This window comes from Nannobrachium achirus, assembly GCF_963921795.1.
Source record: "Nannobrachium achirus genome assembly, chromosome: 7".
Lineage (NCBI taxonomy): Eukaryota > Metazoa > Chordata > Actinopteri > Myctophiformes > Myctophidae > Nannobrachium > Nannobrachium achirus.
The window spans coordinates 67,951,062-67,961,482 of NC_137816.1; positions in this window are offsets into that span (position 1 = coordinate 67,951,062).

The window sequence follows — 10,421 nt, forward strand, 5'->3', positions numbered from 1 at the left end:
AAGAAAGAGGCAAACATTTTGAAAATAGCCACACACACCGTACTGTATATCTGTGCCCTGGGATCTTTTGGCTATAAAATGTGTGCCCTGGGCAGTAGTGCTTTCGAGGCCAGACTTGACCGGACGCCGTGTGGCCAATATATTTCCCATATGCACGCGCACGGAGGCACGGAACAGTGCTGTGCATGCTAGAACACGTCGCCATAGATTCGAGTGACGACGCGCTGTATAGTGTGGGGCCTTAAGGGGAGACAATGCTCATTTCGTGCAAATCAGTCTGAAAGCGCCGAATTTTTCACAGATGTAGCCCAGGGCTTGCTCTAATGATTTAGCTAGGGCGCCCGAGTTGCGGCCAAATCAAGTTGGGCTCCCATCGACTTTCTATACAGGAGGAATATACCCAGAAAAACATTTTTTCTGGGTATTTAAAGCCATACTATGTAACTTTTTTAATAAAACTAATCTTAGAATTGTCCTAACTATTAAATCGCTAAAGTTTTAGAACACCCACTCCGTTAATTTCAGCACCTAAAGCCTTCTGTAAATATGTTTTCTATGATCCTGGCCGGGGACCGGATTTCCCAGCAAAATTACGCCATCTGCATCATCCTTATACGTTGTGTATACATTGGCCAATCACATCGCGGATCATACACACATGATACACTACCGGCCAATCACAGCGTGCTTGCCGTCTCTTCAGGAAGTAGCCTCCCTCAGAAACAGTCTTTACGATGGTGAAGGATTCTTAACCTCTTACTCCCCAAATCCTGGTCAGAAAATTACATTCTACCCCTCTACGGATTCGTATCGGTCGCGGTGGTTTGCGGCCACGCTCCGGTGGTCCGCGGCGACTCTGGGCGAAAAACGGCCGAAAAAAGCAATACCGCTACTGACCACTTGTTGAGCAACTTACACAGTATAATAGCTTTAAGTAGGATGTGAGGGGTCTTTTGTCATGATGCTGAATCCATGCTGAATCCATTGCAATCCATTGCATGCTGAATCTCTAAAATGCTTCTAAGTGCAAGGTCTGACGCAGCCATTGACTGGACTCCTCCCGGCCACAGCTGCGAGCTGTTGAACTAATTATTGTACCTTTATATTGTCCTGTGCTTGCTCATTGTACCTCACCAGTACCAGCCTCGTATTCTCTCTCCCCTCAGGTTTTGTTTGTTCCTCATTTTTGCCGTGTGGCCTCGTTTATTTCGTACTTTGCAAGTGAGTGCACTTGAGTAAAAGTACAAAAGTATTGGTATCAAAATGTACCAAAAGTAAAAGTTCAAACTGTTTGAAAATAGCAGATCTACAAGCTCACAACGCATCACATTGCAACACGTTGTGAGCTTGTAGATCTGCTATTTTCAAACAGCCTAGGTATAAAATAGGGCTAAAGTGGTTAATAATATTATAATGTATATCTGCAAAGTAACTAGTAACTAAAGGTTTAAATAATTGTAATGTAGTAAAAGTACAATATTTGGTTGCGAGATGTAGTTGAGTAGAAGTAAAAGTGTTGGAAATTGGAAATACTCAAGTAAAGTATGAATATCTCAAAAGTGTACTTACGGTAAGTACTGTACTTAAATAAGTAAATGTAAGGTAAGTAAATGTACTTAGTTACTTTACACCACTGCCTGCTACTATAAGCCAACAAGAGTGTGTGTGTGTGTGTGTGTGTGTGTGTGTGTGTGTGTGTGTGTGTGTGTGTGTGTGTGTGTGTGTGTGTGTGTGTGTGTGTGTGTGTGTGTGTGTGTGTGGTGGGGGGGGCGGGCCACAGCAAACAAGTTTTCTTCTACAGAAAGAAACTCCCAGAGAAGAGACACGTCACACACTGACTGAAGAAGAACAGAAGCAGAGAGACAGACGAGTTGCAGACTCCTGAGAAGACAAAGACGTGAGTATAAAGACAATATAGCCACTTCCCAATTCAGAGTGTGCACCCTTCGTAGTGTAGCCCTAGCTAGGGTAGTGCTAGTGTAGTGTAGGGCTTGTCCTGTGAAGTGCACATTTTGCCTGTGAAATCAGACAGCACTGCCAAGTGCATAGCCGAGAACTTTTGGACGCAAAAAAACAATCGTCCGCCATTTTGTTCCCTCCGCTGTACTTTTAAACCTTCTTAAACGACCCCAATCTTATTTTTTGTGACGCGGCATTATCTTCTAAGACATTTTAGGATAGTATTTTGTTGTTTAAACGTCATATTAATTCGCCAGGACATTTTAAAAATATCGTTGCGATGTTAGAGGAAAATTGAGAACCAGCATGACTCGAACCGAGGCGGGCAGTGAGAGTCATGTCATCCGTCCAAGGCGTTCGATGTTCGGTCTGGGATGGAGCATTGCATGTCCTGTTGCTCCACCTGCTCTACAAGCTGTAGATCTGCTGTTTTTACTATCCAGGGAAAACTAATTTCTTTTTTGGGTCACGTACAGGCTAAAAAGGCTATAGACCTATACATGATTGTGATATGATTTATTGTGGCTACAACTTTCAGACAACCTGTTTCAAATAGTTGTCTGTTGATTAGATATGAAAGAAACTTCCGTTTTGTTTTTGTCATAATTAAAGGTCTGAGGTCTGACACGCTCTATTACATTCCCACTCCAACTGTAACATGTATCATGATATTCATATTATATAATTATAATATTATAATGTAAAAGCGGCTTTGGAATTAACATCATTTCAGGTACTTTATTGACAGGGAGAAATATGAAAAGCCCGACATTTGTTTTAAATAAAATAAAATAATTTGTGATATGTTTGTGGTTGAAAATGTATTTACCCTGCTACTCTGTAAACAGCCGGTCACCTGTCCCTGATCACAATGGGAGAACAGTACACCCATATTAGTAAACATCACCCTCTACAGGGAATTGCATCACTCTAATCCAGGGGTCCTCAATAGGCGGACCGCGGTCCATGTCCGGACCGCGGGGCACCTCCAACCGGACCGCGGCACATTACTGAGAAATGAAATCTCCGCACAGTTGTATCGGACTGACTGTGTGTGGGGCCGTACCTATGTTCCCAAGGGTCTATGTTCCCAAGGTTCTATGTTCCCCACTTCCCCCCCAAAAAGGTTCTATGTTCCCCAGGTTCTATGTTCCCCACCCCACTCCTCAAAAAAAGGTTCTATGTTCCCCACTAAACCAAATAAAGGTTCTATGTTCCCCGCTCACAAAAAATGCAGGAAATGGTGGGCACAAACCAAAAATGCAGGTAATGGTGGGCGGGTCCGCATCAGAGTTCCGACGGTCCGGTATTCCGACACTAAAACTATAACCCTAACTCTACCCCCAACCCTAAACCTAACCTCAGTAAACCTTACCTCAGTAACTAACCTGCCTTACGCTAAGTAACTAACCTGCCTTACGCTAAGTAACTAACCTGCCTTACGCTAAGTAACTAACCTGCCGACGCTAAGTAACTAACCTGCCGACCATGTCGGAACAGCGGATGCCCAGTCATCCAAAAAATATGGTGCCCAGATTTCCCTAGTGCCCCCCTGTCCCACTATATAGTATTTGTAATTGTTTCTTGCATTTTTGTATGAGCAGGGAACATAGAACCTTTTTTAGGTAAATGGGGAACATAGAACCTTTTCTTTGTGGAAGTAGGAGGGGAACATAGAACCTGGGGAACATAGAGCCTTTATTTGGTAAGAGGGGAACATAGAACCTTTTTTATAGGTGAAAATGGGGAACATAGACCCTTGGGAACATAGACCCTTGGGAACATAGGACGGACCCCCTGTGGGGGCATGTGCGTTTGTGTGTGTGTGTGTGCGTGCGTGGGTGTGTGTATGTGCTCATTCGCTCAAACACATACACAGGCTCACAAGACACACCCCTCCGCCAATTTGCAAGCCCACAAAGCGTCGCGGATGCAACGTGCAGTGGGCTTGCCTTGCAGATCAAAGGTTTTCCTTCCCTCCGACGTCTGCTCTGCAGCTGCTCCCCCCTCCCCTCCCCTCTCCACACACTCATGCCGCTCGCTGCCTGAAAAAAGTTGCTAAAACCTCTTGGAAACCATTGCTCCCACTGGATTAATAACTTAGAGATCTTCTACCTTTGGCTGTTCAATTGGAGAGGACAACAGCAACACATTAAAATCCACGATGTAAGGCTCCAAGAAATGGTCGCGATGCGTGATCATGCGTCTTTAACAATGTGATGTGTCGTCGCATATTATTGCCAGCTATCCTAGGCTGTGTTAGGTTAATAACTATGACTCGTTGACCGTGATTTGACCGGTCATTTGACATAGGCAATCACCAATCAGCACAGTCTGGCTTGTGCAGTACGTGTGTCAACTGAATGTCAAGTAATCCTCTCCCCCTCACGCTAAGTTCCACTTTATTTTCCATTCTGAACGACAAGCCTAATATTGGTATTGCATTTAGGCTCTTTAGTTTCCAATAATTAAACTATAAGCCAGTGTTTTATTGCTACACAATAAATGGTAAATAATGTAGCCTACTCTACATGCATAAATAATTATCCATCCATCCATCCATTCATCTTCAACCGCTTATCCGGCATCGGGTAGCAGGGGTAACAGTTCCAACTGAGATTTCCAAAGTTCCTTAATAATAATAATAATAATAATAATTAAAATAAACAATTCTAATGATTATAATAAACATACATACATACAGTATACATGTATCTGCCTTATTTCGCCTTCGCCTTTTTTTCGGACCCGGACCTGTTTCAAAAAAATATTTCTGGACCTTCAAGATTTGTATTTGAGGACCCCTGCTCTAATCTGATCATCATCATCATCAACATCATCAATAGCAGCAATAATTAAGCAATACAAGCCCCAAAATAAAAATGCTATAGGCCTATTTCATATCATGGTCAGGCATAATTCATAGCAAATCATAAAGCAAATACTCAAATGGCTTCAACACATAATGTAATTCTTTTTACGAAAAAATGACAAAGATCTGAAGCTTTATTTAGTTATTATAGATAAAGACTGAATGCAGAGTTCTAACCCACAGATATTACAGTAGGCTACATGTAGGCCTATAATCAAATGGACCCCAATACAGTATTTTCTCATTCTGAAGTGTAACCAAGCAGAAACTGCGTCTGTTCCCGACATTTATAGATTCTATTGACATTCTAGCCAAGCCCTTTAGCACATGAAATAAATATGCTGTTATTTTAGAACAGGTTGATCACCCGCAACATCGCGGATGATCAATCTAAATCCATTGCTTTCAGCTGCCGCAGCATTTCACATATAGGCCTACGTTTGTGGTGCTTGGTGAGAGGATAAAACATTTCCACTAAATGTCATTTAGCTATTTCTGAGCCTCTGTTTTGTATATTACAGAGCAGTGGAGAATAAAGCAAAAATAATGGTTCCCCCATTGTTAACGTTTATAATGCAAATTTAGGACTAAATCACAAATTGTCAATAGGCTATTTACTGTTTCACGTAGCCTATTCATAAGATCTGTAATTAAGGGAAATACTAATACTCCCGATTTGATGTTGCCATAGCCTAGGCCTACTCTCTATCCATTTCTATTTTCAGTTCATTCAGATGTTTGATTATATTCTGAATTGGTTCCTTATTAGTGGACATGTTATAATAGGCTATGAAGTAGGTGCATGTCCTAAACGACGCTCAAATACCAAACCTGATGCTCGAAGTTCATGGGTTTTGCCACGGGAACTCAGTGGTAGTTAGATTGTTTATTTCATTGGAAATAACACAATAACGCACGATACACTGGAAAATCTGAATGAACAACAGTATGCTCAATAGAATATGCAATGGTATAAAACTTAGCATAAAATGACTAGTAGGATATCATTTTAACAAACTGTATAATACACAGATTTATTTTTTTTAGATTTCATTTTGTCCGTCAGACTGCATAATATAATATATAATCAATCTCAAATTCAATCACAAACCAAAGTCGGACCTATACATAACAGCCATACTTTAACACAGTTAACGGAATTAATATTATAATCAACTAGAAGCCGAGCGTCTAGTCGGCGACCTGGCCAACTCGGGAACGATGTAAATAGGGAATGAATGCCCCGCCCTTTAATGCAAACCCCATTATACCTGTTGCCATAGCCATAGGACCCGTTTTGACCATCTGTTTGCCTGTGTCCATATATGGCGATATCTGTCTTTCTGCGTCCAATTTATGCTCATATATGGAGATCCCTGTATGCCTGGCGGGCGGCTGAGCATCTAGTCGAGGACTGGCCTACTCGGGAACGATGTAAATAGGGAACGAATGCCCCACCCTTTAATGCAAACCCCATTATACCTGTTGTCATACGACCTGTTTTGACCATCTGTTTGCCTGTGTCCACTTATGCCCATATATGGAGATATCATGCCCATATATATGAAGATATCTGTCTGTCTGCTTCCATTTTATGCCCATATATCGAGATCTCTGTATCTGACTGTCTGTGTCCCTTTTATGCCCATATATCTGCCCTTCGGGTGGCCAATCGTCTGGTCGGGGACCGGCCTACTCGGGTATTATGTAAACTAGAATTTCGCCCGACTTCGGCGGGCTCATCCTAGTGTTTCGCGTGCGAACATTCACAAACGGACAACTGCTCCAAGCCATGTTGCACACAAAAAGCGCTGTTTCTTCATGTATTTTGAGTGTGTGTGTGTGTGCCATTAATTAACAGTATTTATTATTATTATTAGTATTATTAGTATTATTGGCTAAAAGTAAGCCTACTGAAATTGATTTGATGACTGAAGCAATAATAGTTATGTTTGATAATAAGCACTAATTACTTAAACGTGACTATCTCTATAATCACTTCAATACATGGAGTGTATCTGCAGACAGAAACCTTCCCACTCAGTCTCTCATTTGGGGGGGGGGGGGGGGATTTAATGAGACCTCTATTCACACCTTTCAACAAATAAAACAATGAAATAGCGATTTGCATATAAAAAAGGACATGGGCCGTTGACACAGTTGATGTATCACATTGGAGCGAATTATTAGATTTTATTATTGGGAAATTTACCTTATGTCACAATAATCTGACTCTAGTCTGTTCCTTTCAAATATTTACCTCATGACAATGCTGCTGCTGTTGAATTGGCTTGTAAAACCTCTGTCAGGGACTTCAAATGTTACATATACATTTCTGTTGCTTAGTGTACTTTGTGAAACTATCAGAGGAGACTATTAATGACCTTTAACGGGCTTCACCTGTGGACATTCATTAATCCAGCGTGTGGACATAGCACAAAGTGAACAGACTTTTTCTTTTCAGCAACAGAGAAACTGGAGCTGATTTTCCTTTTAAACTGGCAAAAATAAAGGGACTAATGGCTTTTTCTGTAGCTTGCAAAAGCTTTTGCAATTCTGTTGCATTCTGTTAAATTAAAGTGAAAGTAAACTCCTTTTGCATGGACCGTCTGGACTGGAGGCAGGAAAGCATGGTGACACGATGCTTTTCTTCTTCTTCTTCTTAGAGACGACATTGACACAGGATTATGAAATATATCCTTACATTGCAAAGGTAATCAGCACCATCCGTATACTGTAGGCTGCCACTAAGTAGGCTGGCTGCTACTTGCCTAATGTTTAGTACAAGTCACAATCCTGCTCTGGTGGTCCCAGAGCATCATGCATGCTGAGCAGTGCTGAGAATTTATGTCTGTGGCCGCTGGTTACTGATGCGGCGGCCGATTGACCGGCCCATCTCTAATGAAAATAGATTGGACATCCATCCAAATTAAATTGACAAAGACGAAAACTAAGGAGATTTTCTCTATCATTTTAGTTAGTTTTAGTTAGTTTTGCAAACACACAATACCGTTTCAGTTTAGTTATAGTTTTTTTTTAAAGTGTAGTTTTTATTCTTATTTCAGTAAATAACCTTGATCCTAAAATAAAAAAAATAAAACCTTATCTCCCGCTCAAACAATTTGAAACCGTCATTCACGCTTTTATTACATCTAGACTTGACTACTGTAATGCACTTTATTATGGGATTGACCACTCCTCTCTCAAGCGCCTGCAATTAGTCCAAAATGCTGCTGCCCACTTTCTTACCGGAACCAAAAAATTCAACCATATCACCCCAGTTCTGGCCACCCTTCACTGGCTCCCGGTCAAATATCGTATTGATTTTAAAATCCTCCTCTTCGCTTTTAAATCTATTCATGATCTGGCCCCCAATTATATGGCTGATCTTGTAGAGCGCTACAATCCACCTAGAGCTCTGAGGTCCGCCACCCAGTCACTGCTGACCACGCCAACAGACCTCACTAGAGTGACCAGAGGCGACCGTGCGTTTGCGGTGGCGGCCCCAGAGCTCTGGAATAATCTCCCCCCTCATATCAGGTCTGCTCAATCCATCACCATCTTTAAGTCCCTACTTAAAACACACCTCTTTTCATTAGCTTTTAATAACCCTTGAACCCATAGCCTATTTCTGATTTTTTTTTTTTTTTTATCTCTTTGATGTTTTTGAGGTCTATGCTTCGCACTTCTATTTTGTATTCTTTTTTTCATGTTTATATTTTTATTCCTGTTATGCTTTTAAACTGTTTTTATCTGTACAGCACTTTGGTCAGCTAAGGTTGTGTGAAATGTGCTTTATAAATAAAGTTTGATTGATTGATTGATTGATTGATTGATCCAAACATGCACGTTCCTCGTAAATGTCTGTGCCCGGTACATTTGGAGTTGCAATGTTGCATGCATGCAGTAGTTGGGCGCACACACACACACACACACACACACACACACACACACACACACACACACACACACACAATCTATCTGAGTTATTGTTGTCCTTGTGTGCCTTTTTGTCTCCACCAGTCGAAGGCATGGGGGAGAGTATGTTTTCGCCCCTGTCCGTCCGTGGGTGTGTTCATGCGTGCGTCGGCTGCGTCCGTCTGACTGTTACCAGCTAATCTCCGGCGCCGTTGGCCCGGTCCCTGCCAAACTGTGCACACACACTCCTTTGATACCAATTCAGAACCTCTGCCTTTTCACATGGGCCTGTTCTAGCGCCACCAGGAGGCCGATTTTTGCAAAACTAACTTTTGCCAGTACTCCCACAGATTTTGTCCAAAAATCACGCAAATCAGTAGACAGTATCTGTTCAGTCATGTGATCGACATGGATCTGTCCGATTTTCCATATTCCATCCTGATTGGCTAAAACTGAGATCATGAACGCAGTGTGCGATTTTGGTGAAATTGTGCATGCACATTCCCGATAGGCCAAGGAATAAATGCCACTTAAAAAATCAAATCAGCCTCATGGTGGCGCTATAACAGGCCGATTTGTGTTTTTTAACTATAACTCCGCTGATCAGTGTACCATTTTGTAAGTGCACTCCCTGCATTTTTCATGCATTTTATTGCCTTTTATAGCGCCACCAGGAGGCCGACTTAAGTAAAACAAATGTGTTCCTAGTATTCCTTGAGATAGTATCAAAAAAACATGCAAATCAGTACACAGTATCTCTATAGTCATGTGATCAAGACGGATCTGTCCGATATTTCATATTCCATCCTAATTGGCTAACATTGGCTTCCAAAGTTTGCAGGATAGGTCCATTTTGAACACAATGACCTAAAGGAATATTCCACTTTCAACAGGGAGCAGTGGAAGGGCCTGTCTCCCCACACACACCCATTGTAACTTCAAACTCCATTTTAACCATGATAGATTTAATAATAATTTGGGAAAATGGAAAAAATGAAATACAATTTTTTTTTATTAAAAATGAATGAAAAAAGTTATTGAAAAAACACGGCCTGCTCACGTATTAGGAGGGTAGTATGAGTCACCAGAAAAAAATAATGGGTGTTTTTAATGAATCTATCATGGTTAAAATGAAGTTTGAAGTTACAATGGGTGTGTGTGGGGAGAGGCTCTGGGCCTGGAGGGCCTGGTAACATTTACATCAAATATCTAAATATTGAATGAAGCAAATTAAAAACTGTTCAGGGTGTTCAAAAAAGCCTGATTAGATGATGCAATTACCAAAAGTTTTTTTGAAAGTCAAATATCCCTTTAAATCATGAACGCAGCCTGTGATTACAGAGACTCACATTCCCACTAGGAACAAATGCCAAACTTTTCACATTGGCCTGTTATAGCGCCACCAGCAGGTCGACTTTTGCCAAACACATTTTTGGAACAAAATGCCTCAAATCATGCATGAGCATTGCATTGCCATTAAAGACCAAAGAAGACATGGCACCCTTTTCACATCTGTCTGTCTGTCTGTCTGTCTGTCTGTCTGTCTGTCTGTCTGTCAATTGATGGGGCTTTATTGAATAATTCATGTGCTGCTATGCTAACTGTTGTTTGATTATTTTTCATACATTTTGTATTAAGTTCTAAATGTATAATCATTGTCTCCATATGCATT